Source organism: Diabrotica virgifera, chromosome 3 (genome assembly GCF_917563875.1).
Source record: "Diabrotica virgifera virgifera chromosome 3, PGI_DIABVI_V3a".
Lineage (NCBI taxonomy): Eukaryota > Metazoa > Arthropoda > Insecta > Coleoptera > Chrysomelidae > Diabrotica > Diabrotica virgifera.
In genome coordinates, this window is record NC_065445.1 from 30,944,979 (window position 1) to 30,965,391 (window position 20,413).

Below are 20,413 nucleotides of genomic sequence, written 5' to 3' on the forward strand. Positions count from 1 at the left end.
TAAAGGGCTTTAGTCAGAATTTCAGAACAATAATATTTTGATGCCTTCTGAATAAAAAAAACCGGCACTTTTATTGGTACATACGGTATAAGTCTAGAATTGTTTTAAACTTAAATCGTGTGTACCAAAAAAAAGACGATTTTTTTGGTCCAAAACATTATCCTTTTGAAATTCCGACTAAGCCCTTTATGCCAAACATCAAATTGACAAAAACCAAAAATGTAAAATTTAATTTAAATTAGTTTATACACTTATTAATTTTACATTTTTGTTTTTTTTTTGTTTTGTATATTTTTAACGATATTTTCTATGGGGATTTTGTAAATATACTAAGATCAAGTTAAAATTGCAATTACATTTTTGACGTTTAAGCTTGAGTGTGTAACTATACAGTGTTTTCAAAATAATTTTTTCGTTTTATAATTATTATGTCAAAAAAAGTAGTTTCAATTTTGAAGATTTTATTAACTTAAAAACCCTCTTGTAAAAATATTTGTAGATTTAATTTTCAAATCTAATGAAAACATTTGATGCCAAAGTTTTTCTAAAAATGTAAATAACCTTTTTAATATATACTTTCTTTTTTGGTTTTGATTTTTATAATAATTTCAAGCTTCTATTTGATTTTAAGTTATTTAAAATCAATATTTGCTCTTTAAAAGTTGTTGGCATTTTGTTTTAAACATTAATTTTATTTCTGAAATTGTACTATTTTCGAAACTATTCGTTCTATCTAGTTGTAATCTTTTATTTTTTTACTTGTAAATATTATTTTTTGTTTGTTCTAATAAAAAATATGAAATAAATTTTGTATTTTAAACAATGATCAGAGTGTTTTTATCTTTCCTTATTATAATTTTCAGGAATTGAATTAACTGCATAAGTCTTCACAAACTCTTTCTACTTCTCATGTTCTTCTCTTCAACTGTTTCAGCTTTACATCTTATAGCTGTCCATCTTCCACCGACCATTTTGCCTATTCTCAATCTAAAAATAATCACTGCTTTTTGCTCCATGTTTTGTGCTTTTACTCTTACTGAACCTTTAGTGCAGTCACTGAAGGTTTTCACCTCCGATTTTGTTGAACCTCCATAGATTTTCATGAAAATTGGTGAGCTGTTAGAGGATACCTCAAGAAACAAAGGTAACATGATGTCAACTTGTGCTTTTACCCTAGGGGTGGATGCCACCCCTTTTCTGGGGTAAAAATTATTTTATTAAAAATAATACCATAAATCGATAGAGGGACAAATACTAAGCAAAATTTGTTATATTAAATTATTAACATAAATCAATACTTTTTGAGTTATTAAAAATCAAAGATTTTATTTTTTCGTAAAAAAATGCATGTTTTAAAGCTGTTTTTCACGTATAACTCAAAAACTATTAGCTTTTACAAAAAAGTTATTCTTACCAAAATTGAAGACAACAAAAAATTGAATACACTATTCTCTCAAAGTACTAAACTAATGTTAATTCAAAGTGAGTTATGGGTAACTGTATGTATATTTTTTTCGATAAGTACTCAAATCTAAGTATTCAAGTTTAAATAACGGGAAAACGATGCATTTTATAAAATATATCTGCTAAACACTTATCAAAGTACTTCAGAATACCTAACAAAAGAGCTCCAGAAGAAGTTAATAGCGTCAAAATTAAGCAAGTTATGATGAAACTAAGAGAACCCTTTCGATTTTTTTAGGAAAAAGTGAAAAATAAAACATACGCCATTTCCACACAAATTAAAATTTATAGTAATCCTTACAAATTTTTTTTTGTATTAGCATAAGTAATGATTTTAACAATTTTTACCGGTTTAGAATGCATATTTTTGAAATAAAAATATAATTTAAAAATAGCAGAATTTTTAAAATTATCGTCATTTTCATTTTCTTTTGATAATAACTATAAAAATACTCAATATACGTAAAAAATTGTCAATGACCAAATTTTAGTTTTTTCTATATCAAATAATATACCTCTTATACCATTTCTGTAGGGTGAAAAATAACCGAGATAGAAACGTTTAAAGCTTAAATTTTGCTGCGAGAACCATATAATCGTGGCCATTTAATCTTTGATTTTTTAAAAAATAAGGGGTTTAAAATATTAAATTCAAGGCGTTTTAGTAGACAATTATTTTTAAGATATCTTAAAAATTAACGGATAGGTCTGGATCCCGCGTATGAAAACAAAGTTGATTAATAGCAAGCTGAAAATTTGTTAATAGCGTAAGGGTGTCTAGTCGGACAAACTTTGATATATGGTAACACTGGAACAGGGGAAGTTTTAATTGTGGAACAGGTTAAAAATTTGGAACGGTCAGACCACGAAAACGGCACATGTATTTTGTCCGACAGAACAGACTTAAATTCTCCGAACAAAGATTAAACTCTCATGCAAAAATCAGGCTGCTATTTATTACCAAATGGGCGTTTTAATGAGTGGATCATGTAGAATATGTCAAATGACAGGTGATAAATAGCAGTCTGATTTTTGCATGAGAGTTTAATCTCGAGAGTTGAAGTCTGATCTGTCGGACAAAATAAATGTACCGTTTTCGTGGTCTGACCGTTCCAAATTTTTAACCTGTTCCACAATTAAAACTGCCCCTCTTCCAGTGTTTCCATATATAAAAGTTTATCCGACTAGACACCCTTAAGCTATGAACAAATTTTCAGCTTGCTATTAATAATTTTTTTTTATACGCTGGATCAAGACCTAGGAGTTATTAAAAAAAACGATAACATTTTTTGGAAATTTTTTTAAAAGATAAAGTTAAAAGAAAAATTTTTGGAGCATAAATTTTACTGCTATTAACTTGTTCGGTATCTCATTTGATAGATATTTCTAAGTACTTTCGCAAATGTTTAATAAGTTTATGTTATAAAATACATCATTTTTCCATAATTTAAGCTTGAACACTTAGATTTGGTTACTCGCCGAAAAAATATGCATTCAATTACCTATAACTCACTTTTGGTTAATACTAAAAGGATTTTTTAGTAAAGAGTTTATTTAATTTTTTATTAGCTTCCATTTTGATAATTATAACTTTTTTGTAAAAACTTATAGTTTTTGAGTTATCTATGAAAAATCGGTTAAAAACATGCATTTTTTTACGAAAAATTAAAATTTTTAATCTTTAATAACTTAAAAAGTTTTGACTTATTTTAATAACTTTATAAACAAATTTTGCTTATAATTTGCCCCTCTATCGAATACTAGGGTAATTTTTAATAAAACAATTTTCACCCCGAGAAGGGGTGGCATCCACCCCCAGGTTAAAAGCGCAAGTTGACACCATGTCACCTTTATTTCTTGAGATATGCTCTAACCAGTCACCAATTTTCATGCAAATCGATGGAGGTTCAACGAAATCGGAGGTAATAGCTCATATCCACCTTCAGTGACTCCACTATAATTTTAAAGGGTTTTTACGCACATATTTTTTACTTTCGTGGTTAGTATGTTAGATTCACGTAAACACTGATGATGATCGGTCATCCGATCGAAAACTAGTTCTGTTCTGTGATGTAGCCCTTTATATGGATTTTAACAAATATAGCTCTTATAAAGAAGTTCATCGTTTTTTGTATCTAAAAGGATGGCTGTGGTCTCTGAATCAAAATTAAATTTTAACTGCCTTTCATTATTTTAGTTCAACTCGCATTGTGAGAACTAGGAATCAAAATTCGTTGAATGTTTACCTAAATAAATTGACTGGTTTTGAAATTCATATTGTAGATTCCCCCATATCTATTTATTTATTACTTAATTTATCAAATGTCCACTTGGTTCGGAAATAAAAAATTGCAGTAAAAGAAATTTTATAGGTAACCACCCTGTAAAAAGTTGCACAAATACCGACCAACTATGCAACTAGTTAGAGATCGTTATTTCGGCTGCTTTGTTGTTATTTTATCCTGTCGACGTATTTTCGTATTGCGGTGTCCTACGTTATGTTGGTTATCATATATTAATTAACCCAAAAAAACATTTGTATCCATAGGCACTGCAGTTGCTGCCATAAAACGGTTTACTTTTATTCGGTGTTTTACGTATGATTGCGAATAAATTTTTTTTTATTTATTTTATTCTGGCCTTGGTTCAGAACCTTTAGCCACGTAACTACATATACAATTATTATTCGTTCATAAGTAAAAAATTGTCCAGTATACACTTAAAAATAAAAAACAAAATAAAACAAAGCTTACAAATAACAATGCCTACGTACTATGTTAATAAATACAACTACATATATTTTTTTTTCTTTTTCACTACGGTAAGAACTAAAAACATACATAGGTTACAAAATAATATAATTAATTACAGTAAATATCTCATTCATACATTACATAACACAAAAGAAATACCTATTCATTCAAACGATTAGTTTTACATTCACACTTTTAATTTAATTTTTTGAAGAAATGTCATAATTAGTTTAAAAAATTTAATGTTATCCACACTTAATAGCACATTTAAGTCTAGGGGAGTACTTAAACCTGCTTTCAGCAATTCTTGTAGCAGCCACATACTTGCATTGAGATTTAAGGGACAGTTAAAAAATATATGATTTAGATTAGCTATGCTAGTTCCACAGTCACATCTGCCTGTTGGGAGAACTCCGATTTTATGTAGATGCTTCGGGAAACATCCATGATCTACTTTTAATCTTAGGATGGTCGACACTGTATTTCTACTTAGTGCAACAACTTTGTAAAATTGGTTAACAGCTACTGTTGGTTGTAATTTAAACAAATTAGTGCCTGTACTTACACCGAACTGAATCCAACGTCTATCCCATTTACATTTAATATGCTTTTTAACGTATGCAAAAAGATCACATGTGTTAAGTTCTTCAATCAATATTTGAGGGTACTTTAGTGGATTTTTAGCTATTGAATCCGCAATACTATTACCTAATATGTCTGAATGTCCCTTAACCCACAAAAATTTAACACTTTATGTTGAAGCTGATAATTTTAGTAATTGTTGCAATATTTTTAATATAGATATATTGCTGTTAATTGTGACTCTAAAGTTTTGTAATGCATTTAATACTGATAGTGAACCACTGCACACAAAAATTTTGTTCCATTGTTTCTCACAACACCATTCAAGAGCTTTATATATAGCACATGCTTCGGCAGAAAAGATGCTGGATTGATTATTTAGAGTAAATACTTTTTTTAAATTTATTTTTGGTACAAAGTAAGCACTTGTTGTACAGTTTACTGATTTTGACCCATCTGTATAGATCGTGGTGTAATCTGAATAATTACTTAAGATTTCCTTGAGAGTATTATGACAAAATTTAGTTTGGTATTTAGGGATAATAATATTTGTAGATAGAACGCTTGTTAAGTGTGGTATATCCAATGATTCCCAAATAAGGTAGCAAGGAGAGTTTGTTAAATTAAGTTCATGGCAAGTTACAAATGCTGTCACTAGTAGTGGAGAATTTTTTTTGCAAAATGTGTAGATGTTAGATCAGCTGTATTTAATTGACTAATTATTTTTGCATTATACGTGTAGCGATAATGTTGGATTAGGAACTATTTGCTTGCCAAATATTCTCTACGTAATGGGAGTGGATTTTTAGATGCTAGAACTAGTGTAGCTTCATTTGGAGTGCTTTTCATCAACCCTAACACATTTTTCAAAGCTTTCAATTGGATTCTATCAAGTTTACGTAAATTACTTATGCTCGCTGATCCATACACCAAACACCCGTAATCTATAATAGATCTAATATAGGCTCGATAAAAAGTCAATCCAGTAGTTTGATCTGCACCCCACGATCTCTTACAAAGCATTTTAAGTAAATTAATACCTTTTTCGCAGCGACTAATTGTGTAGTTAATATGATGAGTCCAAAGCAGTTTTCTGTCAAGTATGACACCAAGGTATTTAAATTCCGAAACAATTGGAATAGTATTGCCCTGTAAGCATACTGTGCAATCTCTAATAGGGTGTTTTCTAGAAAAGAATACTACGGCAGACTTTTGGTACGAAATATTGAAGCCATTTAACCAAGTCCAGTTATTAAGGTTGTACATTATATGTTTCAGTTCAGTAGTACATTCCATATATGTTTTACTGTGAATAGATGACAATATCATCAGCATACTGTAAATAGACAATATTGGGAGACCATAAATTGTGCAAATCATATGTGTACAGATTAAAAAGAAGTGGACTTAGAACAGCTCCCTGTGGAATACCCTTTGATGTAATCATTGGTCCTATGATATTATGACCTACTCGAATGGATACATTTCTGTCTTTATATAAGTTTGATAGTAAATATGCCATGCATTTTGGAACACCAAGAAATACAAGTTTATCACATAGTATATTCAAATCAATATTGTCATAAGCACTTTTTATATCGATAAACAATGCACCTGTGGTCATAGAATTGGAAAAACCAATTTGAACATCTGTAGTCAGACGTACTACTGCATCCATCGTACCACACCCTTGTTTATAGCCAAATTGTGTTGCTTGTAGTATACTATGCCTCCTTAACCAAGTTTCCATTCTCAATTTTAGAATTCTTTCGAATGTTTTGAAAATGCATGACAACAATGTAATTGGTCGATATGAATCCGGATGATCTTTATTTTTTTCCGGTTTCAGAATTAATATAACAAAGCAATCATTAAATTTGTAAGGAAATACTCCAGTTTGCAAGATACAATTATAAATATGCAATAGTAATCTTTTAGCCAGCGTACCCATTTTTTGTAACATAATATACGAAATATGATCTGGACCTGGGGCTGTGTTTTTGGATATCTTAATGGCATATTCCAGTTCGGATGCTGTTATTTCCTTTAGTAAATAATGTTCTTCTGAAGGTGCTCCTGAGTAAGGTATATATTTGTCAACAAAAGGTGGATATAGCTTCTGTAGAATATCTTCTGCAACTGAAAAGGGAGCATCTTTAATAATTGTATTTTTGTTGTTCAATTTGTTCACCATCTTCCGTATTTGAGTTGATGGACAGCTAGAGTTAAGACTGGAACAAAATTGAATCCATGTACTTCTGGCTTTCTGTTTAAAGATTTTTTTAGTTATAGCTTCTATCTTTTTATATTCAAGAAAGTTATTCAGAGTGGATGAGGTTTTGTATAATTTAAGCGCATCCTTCTTAAGCTGTAATTGTTTGGCACATTCATCATCCCACCAAATCGATTTTTATCTATGTTTAGGAATGAATGGTACGTTTTCAGGGATAGAAGCTTCGGCGCTTGTATTGATTGCTCTATTCAGAGTAACTGCCATTTCTTGACAGTTATCAGAGTATACAAAATTCTTTAATTCAATTTCAAGAATACTCTGAAATAATTCCCAGTTGGCTTTCTTTAATCTCCATTTCCTTGATGGATAGACAATGGTAGAAGGTACATCAATATTTAATTTGATGGAAATAATGTAATGATCAGATCCAAGAGTTCTATCCAACGTTTGCCAATGAGCTATTGCAGCTAATCCAGGAGTTACTAACGTTAAGTCTACAGCTGATTTTGTGGAGCTTGGTGGAGTAATTCGGGTTGCTGTACCATCATTTAGAATTATTAAGTTCATATCAGCTAGTGCTTCAATTATTCTATTGCCATCAATGTCATTTTTTGGAGAACCCCATACCGCATGATGGGCATTGAAGTCGCCTCCCAGTATCGTCTCTCCTTCAAGTGAGCAACACCAATTAAAAAGACGTTCCCATTCCCGGATGCTTAGATTTTTATCAGATTTATACAACGAAATTATATTAATTAATCTTCCATTAAAATCAATTTTTACACCACAAATTTCTAACGTACCAACATTTATAACATCCAATATTTTATAAGTATGTATCCGTAGGCCTAAAAATATAGCTACACCTCCAAATCTGCGACCTTGGCGATCTTTTCTAATAACTTGGTATCCTCTATAAATAATGTTGTGATTTGTCTTATAATATGTTTCAGATAAAATTGCAATGTCAATATCATTAGAATACAAAAATTGTTTAAAAGCTTGTGCATTAGATACAGTAGAACGACTATTCCATTGTATTAAATTTAAATTCTTTAAACTATTATGTGCCATTAGATGTGGATACATTTTCTAATAACTTTGAAATTTGCTTTTTAATTAAATTTGGATCATTATGAAAACTGTCCTTCCAATTCGACACATCGGAAAGAAAGCTGAATATTCTATTAGAAATGCCTTCAACTATTTTTTCTTTATGCATCATAAACTCATCCCTATAAGGGTTTGGTAAGATTAACTGGCCATATTCTTTTCAACTTTTTCATTATCAATATTTTCGCTCTCATTCAGTCTTCTTTTTTTTAACGATTCGGAGGTGTTATTAGATATGGAATTTCTTCTCACAACTCTCGGTTTAGAGATACTGCATACTGACGGTAAATTGACATTTCTAGAAGGTAGTGGAGGAAAACTGCTAGAATCATTAGCCAACAACGAGAATTTATTACTAGTCAACACGTTTGAATAATAATTTGGATTACTGTGAACTTTTTCAGCTTCCTGAAACGATATATTTTTTGTTGCCATAATTTCCTTAATGTTTCGTTGTTTACAATATTCTGGACACTCTCTTGACAATGCTGAATGTTGCTGATTACAATGTAAACATTTGGTTACCATAGAACAATCCGTATTACTATGGTTTTCAACACAGTTTTTACAGCGCTCCTTCCCTTTAGATTGTTGTGTCATATGTCCGTATCTTAAGCATCTTTCACATTGTATAACGGGATATATGTACGGTTCCACCAGAAAAATAAAACTATTGATTATAACTTCTTTTGGTAAAGAAGATCCAATAAATGTTATACATAAAAGTTGCCTAGCTACTAGTTTAATATCATTTGTTTCTGTTGTGATTCTACGCTTTAGTCGTTTTATTTGTTTAATATTATTATCTGGATTCTCAGCTTTAAGTTTTCCTAATAGATGTATTTCTGTAAATTCTTTATCAACTGAGCGTATTAAACCACGACGTTCCACAAAGAACTGTGGGATATAAGCAATTAAATTGTTGACTTCTAAAAAGTCGCTACTTACAATATTGTTGGATGAAGCATTATTCAAAACTACTTTAATTTTATTCCTGACAATAGATTTGATTTCAGCAATGCTACTTTTGAAATTATTTAAATGTAAATAATGTCCAACTCTGATAGCATGTAATTTTCCAATGTTCTTGTCGGTAGACTCAATATAAATAATAAATGGTCCTGAATCACTTAAGCGGTAACGAATATTTTTGTCATAATGTAGTTTCTCAGCACTAGAAATATCGTCTTTATAATTATTTTTAATTGGAACAGACTCACCAGAGATATCCTCAATTATTGCTCCACCCGGGTCATCAATCTCCTTTCTAACCGACATATCACCAAATATAATATGTTGTCACCACTATACAGCTGAAAAATGTGTCTACTCTATTAAAAAGATCAGACAAAACTTGAAATTAAACTTTAAAATGCGAAAGAACTGAAAAACACGTATTGGCAGTTTGACAGTTATTTGACAATGATTGCGAATAAATATTTTAGAATATATTTATAATATCTGATATGAGTATTACGTGGCGCGAAAATTTATTTTCATTTTGATGCAAAACAAAATTCTAGTTTTATTTTAAAAGACTTTTTCAATATTTGCTAAATTTGAAGTAAACGCGCCACAAAAGAGTTTCAAAATTCAAACTGTATCAAAGTTACTCTTTTGTGGCGCGTTTTACTTCAAATTGGGCAAATATTATGAAAAAATCTTGTAAAATAAAACTAGAATTTTGTTTTGCATCAAAATGAAAATACATTTTCGCGCCACGTAATATTCATATCAGATCTTTTGTAGCTGGAATATTGTATGCGCCACTCATTTTTACGGCATCTCCAAGAAATTGACGCATCATCACCTTAAAATGGGTTCTTTTTGATGTCTTGGGTTTCTTACACCTGTTGTCCGATTGAAGCAGTTATTTTAAACGTTATAGACTTATTTTTTAACAATATCTCTATTGTTGCTAAATAGGTATAATACATTCTTTCATGGTTTTTGTTGTAAATTTTAAAGAACCGCTTGGATTGACATGAAATTTGGCATACGCATATCTAACATGTCAAAGAAAGAAAGTGATATTGTGCCGATGTGTGCTTTTGCCCTGGGGGTGACTTTCACCCCCTCTTGGGGGTGAAAAAATACATGTCCACAATAAGACCGGAAATGGAAAAATTGACTTATTTTAAGTTAAACTTTAAAAAGGGTAAACCCTGTAGTTGGCTGTATACCTTCGATAAAACAACGTGGAATGAAGTAAACACTTCTGTTGTATATAGGTATATGAATTTATTAAAATTCTTAAAATTTATCCACAAGGGAGTGGAAGTACAAAACGTTTTCGGTCAAACTGACCATCATCAGTGTAAACGTCCAGTGTACAAGTAATTGTAACTAGCCACTTCAATAGGTGCAAAAACCTCTAAATAATATTATTGCTACATTGTATGCTATATAGTAGTCGACATTAAGTCGATGTCTTAAGATTATGAATATCACATGTGGATGTATGTCATTCTTGCTCGGAAATTGCACAAGGTTGTTGTGATCAGGTGAGAGGTTTACAACCAACTCAGCACAATAATGCACAAAAAATGCACAATAACTTCCTCTCAAGACCCACCAAATTTTATTTGCATATCTCAACCGGTTTTAGAGCAATAAATAAATCGTCAGTTTGTAAGCAAAATTTCAACACCCAAAATTTCTCGGAAATGAAGCATTTGCGGTCATACGATTATAAAGCAAACTGTCATTATTTTTATTGTAAAATTACTCATTAAAGTTTGCCATACTTATTTAAAAACACCCTCTATGGGTACATTTACAGGGTTCAAGGTCTCCATGTCATAATCTGACGCGCTCGAGTAACTGCAAAAATCCCCACTTGGGCTCCCCTACCATAACAAACATGCAAATACAAGCGGCATAATTTGAAGGATACTCTTAAGTTGGATTTATAGTTTGACGTAGCGTAGACGTAGACGCAACGTAGACGTAAGAAACGGACTGGAGACGGAAGAAAATATTATGTCAATTTATAGATCGACGTAGCGGAATTTTTGCGCATGAGTAGAAAGAGTAAACAATGACTTAATTCTAATTCAACAACATAGCCTATAAATTATACGAACAGTAAACAAACTTTGTGTTTATTTATTTATACTTATACTATTATTTATTATAATATTTATCTGTTTTGTGTGTTACATGGATTAGGAAATAAACGAAAGTATGCTCTTTGGTGCCGCATGCCGTGGGATTTCCAACTATTTTGTTTCATTTCTTGGTCTTTAAATGTTTATTGGATTTACCTATCCTATAATATGTGTGGATAACCACGAATTAGGCTAATAAACAACTCATATTTATCTGAAATATTGAAATGACTCTATGATATATTTTTATTAAATTAATAACTTAACATCCATTGTATTAACAAATAATTAACAAAATTCGAATATGTTGACAATCAACTTTTTACACAACACAAGGAATGAGGGGGCGGGGCGGGTCCACTTTGAGTGACAGAACAAAATTCTGCCTTATGATTGGCCAGACGGAAGAAACGCACTGTAAAAGATGAAAGTTGGTCATCTCTTATGTTACGTTACGTTTCTCTTACGTTCCGTCAGGCGCTTGCGTTCATCTATAAACACGAGTACACAAAATTCGGTGTTGATCTTTTCCAGTGCGTCTCCGTTGCGTCTACGTCTACGCTACGTCAAACTATAAATCCAACTTTAGAGAAAAAAATAAAACCATATTTTACCCGGCAAACATGCGCTTACAAATTAGGAAAAACGAAAGAGACAAACAGGTTACTAATTTATCCTGTACAAATCCGTTTTGTTTTTAAAAGGACACATACACGGCGAAAAATGTAAAATAACTATGCAAATGAAATTACCAGCATCCGCTATATTGCATTAGTATGCAAAACGTATTTTATTATTATAAGCTGTATAATTCCTTTTGAATATTTAAATATACGGGTCAGTGTCCTAAATAAACTTTCTTTTTGTTTTTCCATTTCGAGTCGGCCACTGGAACTAACATAAACTAATTTTCCTAAAATAATCCATTTTCATACAGAAACCTGAAACGGAAAAAAAAGTGAGACGGAAGATGTCAAATAAAGAGAAATTAAGAAATTCGAACAGGCGTCATGCCATTTTAAGGACAATAATATTTATTTATGTACCAAGTCAGTAAAGTGACTCTTTATCGAACGAGTCTGATATTGTGAGCCTAGCGAGCCTAGCGAATAACAGACGAGTTTGATAAAGAGTCTTTACTGACGTGGTGCATACAAAATTTTATCGCCAATCATAAAATACATTAACACTTACTTAATTACATCCTAATGAAACCCTATTATCGTTATAATTACCCTATAATCCAGGGTAAAATTGAAGGCAAGAGAGGAATAGGACGCAAGAAAATGTCCTGGCTCCGAAACATAAGGCAATGGACAGGGATTACCGACATACAATCACTGATCCACATTGCAAGAAACAGAGAGTTAATGGAAAATGTGATCGCCAACATCCATTAGTGGATTTGCATTTGAAGAAGAAGAATGAAAAATGAGTGTGTGTACTTGGTACGCACGTAAGACGTTATACTTCTATTATTATGATTCCAATGAAATAAATATATTTTAAACAGTTTAATCGTATTTTATTTAAATATTAAACCCATTTTAACACTTATATTTAACACTAAAATAGAATACCAAAAATTAAAAATACCGTTAATAGTTACGTTATGTTTATAAAGTGTAGTCTACCGTAGCGCAGTTGTTATAAATATTTGGCGGTTGAAAGTCATCACTTTTATAATTTTTAAATCATTAATTGTCACTAATGTCACCGAATGTATTTTTTCGTAGCAACGAAGGGTATCTGACGTAATATACTTGACGACGGGATATTATCAAAAATTATCAGTTTAATTTTTATTTCTGTAGCTTTCTATTTAATCCAGAAAGCCACTACGCATCCGTTAGGAAAAATATTCCGATTCGGATTTTTTGCACAATCTTACTCAAACAGGACCCCTTTTAACAAATTTGCATGTTGCCAGGACCAAAAGTGGGTCAAAAATTTTTTAAACGTTTTTTTTTTTGCTTTTTTTCCTAAAATTATTTTTTTTTGCATGGAACAAAGTTTTTTTTAGGTTTTTTGTTGATTGTTTTTGACATATAAGCGATTAAATATTGAAAAATTGCGAAATCGGCCATTTTAAACCTTCAAAAACTATGTGAAAAACTTAAAATTTGAATGTTGCCAAGGTAGGTAGATATTCTTTAAACATCGATTGATGAATACAATACAATATTCAAAACTCCTTTGTCTTTTAATTTCTAATCACGCGTGCGCGACACTATTTTCCACCGTTGCATGTGTATACAGTATGGTGCAAATGAAAGGAATAAATTCGTTATTTCGTAAACCGGCGAATTTAAGGAAAAAATCCGAAACAGGTCGATTTTTATTTTTAAGTTATGATATCGTGGCATATATGGTATACTAGTGACGTCATCCGTCTGGGCGTGATGACGTAATCGATGATTTTTTTAAATAAGGATAGGGGTCGTGTGGTAGCTCATTCTGAAGGTTCTTCAATTCTCTATGCAGTAATGTAAACATTTACATAATTATTTATACAGGGTGTCCAAAAAATGTTTATTAAATTAAATTATTTTACAAAAAAAAGTAGAAGGACACCCTGTATAAATAATTATATAAATGTTTATACTACTGAATAGAGAATTGAAGAACATTTTAAATGGGCTAGCACACGGTACCTATTCTCATTTAAAAAAATCATCGATTACGTCATCACGCCCAGATGGATGATGTCACTAGTATACCATATATGCCACAATATCATAACTTAAAAATAAAAATCGACCTGTTTTGGGATTTTTCCTTAAATTCACCGGTTTACGAAATAACGAATTTATTCCTTTCATTTGCACCATACTATCGGTGGAAAATAGTGCCGCGCACGCTTGATTAGCATTTAAAAAACAAAGGAATTTTGAATATTGTACTGCAAAAAACTCTTCGGGATTTCATCAACCGATGTTTAAAGAATATCTACCTGCCTTGGCAATATTCAAATTTTCAGTTTTTCACATAGTTTTTGAAGGTTAAAAATGGCCGATTTAGCAATTATTGAATTTTTAGTCGCTTATATGTCAAAAACTATCAACTTCAGAGAAATGTCACCAAAGACCTTTTCTGTTTGGAATGATCCAAAAAAGCTAAAAAAACTTTGTTCAATGCAAAAAAAATAATTTTAGGAGAAAAACAAAAAAAAACGTTAAAAAAAATTTTGACCCACTTTTGGTCCTGGCAACATGCAAATTTGTTAAAAGGGGTCCTTTTTGAGTAAGATTGTGCAAAAAATCCGAATCGAAATATTTTTCCTAGCGGATGCGCAGTGGCTTTCTGGACTAATTGGTCAGAATCTCCTATGAATTAAATAATCGTTGTAATTTTTATTCTTGTGGGTTTCTATTGGTCAGAGTCTCTATGAATGAGATAATAATAATTATTATTAAATTTATATTCATTACTTAAATAGAGAATGTTAAATGACTTTCTTTAAATTATCCGAAATTTAGGGAAGATATCTTATTTTATTTAAACTAATAAAAGAAAAATAAAATTACGAAAGCTTTTATACAAATAAAACAATAAATTGTGAAAAGAAATAGAAGCCCAGAGTAAGTTCTTTGACGAGGACCGAACCGAACGAACGGGGGAAAATCAATTTTCAATGAAAGTGATTACAGCAAAGGGACATTTTATGTCAGGGAATGACTTGGATACTTTTTGGGAAAACACACTCAATGGGATTTGATGTAAAGTTTTTCTTATCTGAATTGGAGAAAACTCTCGAGAGTCTGTTTATTTTGGCGAAGAGCCTCCAAAAAAGACAGTAAATGGATGTAAGTATATTGAGTGTTGAAAGGGGATCACTATGTGTGTCTCTTTTCCTTTACAATAAAAGAATTACATTGAAAAATATTTTTTGTACCGCCGCGAGTGTTTGAGTTGAACTTACTAGAAAAATATAGAGTTCGCTTAATAACATTTTACTGGCTTTATTTGGATTAGTAACTTTCTATATGAGAAAGATATTTTCAGAATGTTGTGAACTCAAGTTATTTTCTTCTCGTTTTATACAGGGTTTCCAGATACTCTTCTGACAAGCTAGAACTGAAGATTCCTCAGATAATTTTAACACAATTTAACCCAATTCACCTAGTCCAAAAATGCTTCCTAAGGGGCTAGAGCTCTTTGAAGGGCCCCTTCTAATTAGTTCTTTTTTAATATGTTTCTCTAAATATAGGCGTTCTGGAGGTAAAAAAGAAGTAATTACAAGATGCTTTCTCAAAGAGCTCTAGGAAGCATTTTCGAACAAAGTGAATTGGGTTAAATTGTTAAATTGTTAAATTGTCTGAGGAATTTCCGGTCTCCACTTATTCGGAGAGTTTCTGGACACCTGCATAATTACAATGGAAATAAGGATAGTTTTTATTTACATTTGTTTTTGATAGATTTGGTAGTTCTAAAGAACTTGAACAATAGAAAGAACACAGAAAACGAAGCATGAATAGAGCTGTACAGTGTGTACAGGCTTAATAACAGACAATGAAAAAATAAATTACGAACACTCAATGAGAAGTAGGGTGGAACGAAAGGATAGGAAAATTTTTTTTCAAAGAACTTTCTAATAGCACTCGAAAGTTGCCTTATTATGTCTACAATAAAACTACAAAGTAGTTTTGTTCTAGGCTTACATCGTGAGGTGCTGCAAGAGCTTTGAAAAGATAGGTTTTTAACAAAAAAATACAGAAAGTTTCAAGTACCATAGCTAATATTTCTCAGTCAAATATTGTTTCTAATAACAGTTAACATTGCTATCATAGCTACTTGTACACATTGCTATAAGATTTCGTTAGTTACAATATTCATCTTGATACTTAAATAAATTGTTTTTTATCTCAAACTTGGACATAACTTTTGGGAAGCAATCTTTGTTCTAACAAAGCCATTTTTGCTTCAATACCACAGATACTAAGAGATGACTCAGTCACGAGCTTTATGACTCTTTTCACTGCCTGTGTATGACAGGGAAAACATGGAAAATCCACACACTGCACCTGACAACTAGGGTCTCTTTCTGTACTTATACATATACTTTTTTAAGTCCTCGTCAGTTAAATGTTTTGTCATAGGAGGCTCAGTAATTTCTTCTTCCGTCCAGTTAATTATATTAATGTAGTCATTGGCATTAAAGTTAAGCTTCGGGACAAAAAACTTCCTTAATTTATGAGTTCCGATCTTGCCTTCAAAAGTCGCCGCAGACCTAGCTCCCTTATGTGTTTTCTTGTCACATAACATGGAGAGAAGCACATTTTCTGGGTGAGAGAAGTAAACATTCCTTTGAATTACTGGAAAAATTATTTGGAGATTTTCCCTACAAAAAAGGATAACGTGAAAATTTGATGAGTCTCCATAGATGTTTTGATCCATTTACACGAAATGGTTTCAGTTTGATATGAAACCAGACTATGGCATACACCTTCATCAAATACATAGTTAAAGTTTTCAGATTATTTGAAGGATTCTCTGTTGCAACATATATCCGAAGAAGGCGATTGGCCAACGTAAGCCATCGTGAATGATTTAATTTCCCATGAGTTTTTAAAGAAAGATCAGAAGGACATACACCACTGGAGATTGCTTTGCATATTTCAAGTAAATATTTTTGATCTATGCTTAGATCATCCTTAATATCTAGAATAGGGAGGTTGTTTTGTATGGGAGCGAAATTAACCACAGGAAGCTGGTTACAGATTTCAAGTTGTTTCCCTAAAATCCCTCCAAATTCATTACGGTCTTTAGTTTTTCCATCTAATGTGCAAATCAAATGACGCAAAAGCAATTCATTGGTATAGGACAAAGGAATCAGCCACTTCAGCGGCTTATTTAGGTTTTTTCTATTCAAGCTATTACACCATTGTTAACACCGGTGTTAGTGGCAGTTCCGTTACGTCAGGCAGCTGTTATATCGGAAATGTTCAAAGGATTGTCACCTTGAAAATGCTCCATTACCCTATATTTTATAGCTTCGCCTGTTCCGGAAGCAGGAGTTATATGCCCTAGGAAGGTTGATACAGGTTCCTTTCCTATTGAAATGTGCTCTTCTACTATAGTTAGAATATTAAGTTATATGAATAAAATAAATATTTATTATTAAACATTTCTTAAATGTGGAATTCAAGTTTAAAATTTGCCGGTTTTAGTAAAAATAAAGATTGGATTGTTGTAAGTTAAAACTAAAATTATCTTGAAAGAGTGGTTTTAGAGTGTGTATTTATCATTTAAAATAGGAATTAAGACATTACAACACAGCTGTTTTTTACCAAACCAAAATCATCAAAATTCGCAAAATTTAACTAAAAATTCTAACTTTTAACCCTTTTGCGGCACTTCTAAAAATATTTTGTTTGGAAAAATATTTTATTTGTGGCTTAACAATGACTATTATAGGCAACTTTCTATCACTATTACACATTAAAATTATAAAAATATTTTTTTCGTTCCACCCTAATGAGAAGATGGACAAAACCAAAGAAGAAGAATAGAATTCATAACAAATGTGGGGAATAATTAAAGAAGGTATAGAAAAATCAGCCAAAACCAGCATATCAGAATTTTAAAAAATGAAGAAAACATGGTTCCATGACGAATTTAGTAAAGAATGAGAGGAGCGAAGTAAATCAGTAGGTACTAAGAATGCTGAAATTAGGATAAAAATATGCTACAAATACACAGAAAAAGGAATAAGAACTAAAAAAAATATTAAGAAAAAATAAAAGAAGATATAATGATAAGTTGTTGGAAGGGATTATGGAAAATTTTAAAATAAGAAATCTGTATTTGGAAGCAAAAAATGAAAAGAAATTATATTAAACCTCTAATAATTATTACGAGAGACCAAAATGGGAAAAGTTCAATGTTATAAATATAATTTAGTGAAATTGAATACCTTTCATTATGAATAATTCATTTAACTAAGGACCAAAAGGCACCTTATTTCATCAACCAACGTATTTATTATTACAACTTTACAGTATTTAGCCACCCACACTTTTTATTTAATCTGGTTAGTCTGTTCTTAAAACTTTTATGTAATATCACAGATTAACCCAACGCAGATGCGAAAGCTATGCTATGCATGGCTATGCCTATGATGCCGGTACAAAAATTGGTAACCTTGAAACTAAGGAGCACAGTTGTTGTGCCGGTGTTTGCACCAATACAATTGATAACTTACAAAATAGTTCATTTGGTCTATAATTTTACTTTTACACCTGATTTGATATTTACTATATTTACACTAAAAATTAAGACAAACAAAACTTAACAAAACATTGGTCATTTAATAAATTTATGTGTTAAACGAAAAAGGAAATCAAAATACAATAGGTAATTTGGGAATTCTAGGTATGTCCTTAACAAAACAAGAGAAAGTTAACTAACTGTTAGAAAAGTGGCAATCGTTAAAGATTTATATATAATTGGTCATTTATTAAATTTCTCTGTATATTAAAAAATAATAAAAAGTTGCTTGGAAGTGAACACGGTATAAATATAATAGGGTAATTTGGGAATTCTAGGTAGGTACAAAACAAGAGAAAGTAAACTATCTACAAAACAAAACAAAGTGTTGTCCTTAACAAAACAAGAGAAAGTAAACTAGGTATTAGAAAAGTGACAGTCGTTTGGTGACAGTAATTTGGGAATTCCAGGTATGGCCTTCCAGAACAAAACCAGATAAAGTGTTGTTAATATAATAATTTCCAAGTTCCAGGTTATTTAATTATATAATCAAATTCAATTATGTAAACAACGTTTAGTTGGTAAATAAAGAATTTTTTTCAAAAAATGATAAGTTTTGGGTCCAGAAAAGTATAATGTGAGAGCGAATTGTTTGTATTCCTGAGAATATCTTCTGGCCTTTGGGACTTTTTTCTGCAACAGTACCTGAGTTTTTACAATTTCGGCCAATGATTTATAAAGAAATTCGTCACATAATTTTTTAAACTGCTCTAACTCTTGTTTTGTACCGTTTTGTTTTTTACATATTTTTCTATTCAAAAGTTTTCTTTTTAAAAATCTGATTTTACATTTCAGTTTATATTCACGTGGCAAGTTATACATAAAAGATGCTGGTGTTTGTAATGATACTGAAGGTGATAACTGGGAAACATTGTTGGGTTAATATGTGGTAATGTATATTCGGAAAACGTCCATTCACTTCAAACTGTTTTCGTCCAAAACCCTGAAAGAAAGTTATTTAACGTTACATATTATAAAGGTTCAAATATAGAACAGTTTAATTAAACTTTTCTAATCTGTACCTGCTATAAAGTTATATCCTTAATATTTATTAAAATACATTCCATTGCAATAACACATTCCGGAGCATGTTTATCAAAATTAAAACTCGTAAACTCGAAAGCTCTCCGTGTGTTTGTTGTTTTCAATTATTCCGAATTTATGTGGAAGAGCCCTTTTAAATAAGAGCCAATTCTTTTACGTTTTTCGTTGAAAGCTGTAAATTCCCCGACATTTCCTTGGGATGTGTAGCTTTTATTAGGGATGGGGAAAACCTACCGGTCTAAACCTAAAACCGGTTTTTTTACTTCGCAATAACCGGTTTTACCGGTTGTTTTTTTGTCCCGGTTATAACCGGTTTCTTCTTTTTATAGTAAAAACCGGTTATTAGGTTTTTACGGTGATTAGGATTAGGTTACGTATTATTTCGGATCCCAATCATAATTATTATCTCAAGTAATTATTCCAAACAAAACCATAATTCAAATTTTATTTTATTTTATAAAATACAGAAGCAAACTGAAAGTGCAATCTCACATAAGCGAGAAACAATTATTAAATTTTATTATAATATTTCCTTGAAAAGGTAGTTGTAATCATAATATTTACATATGAAGTGATCTGGTTGAATTAGACGCAAACATCATCTATTTTTCACACTTAACTCTTAACATTGAAAGTGGGTGAATGACTTTTTCTGATTACCAAAAATAATGCTCTGACTATGAATATCTAATTACTGATTATGAGTACGAATCTCCAAGAATTTCGCTACGTTTTCAAAACGATACACTCATACAGGAAGTATTAAATGAGTTAAAATGTACCTATTCTACAAATATACAAACGTCTTAAAAGTAATACATGTTCTTTCGATAGTACTAATTTTG

General features: G+C 31.1%; 1 protein-coding gene across 1 annotated transcript in view; it reads left to right on the top strand.

Moving 5' to 3' along the window:
- LOC114324245 (dipeptidase 1) overlaps window positions 1-20,413 on the top strand; it is a 996,635-nt gene that overhangs the window by 473,803 nt on the left and 502,419 nt on the right. The window lies entirely within an intron of this gene.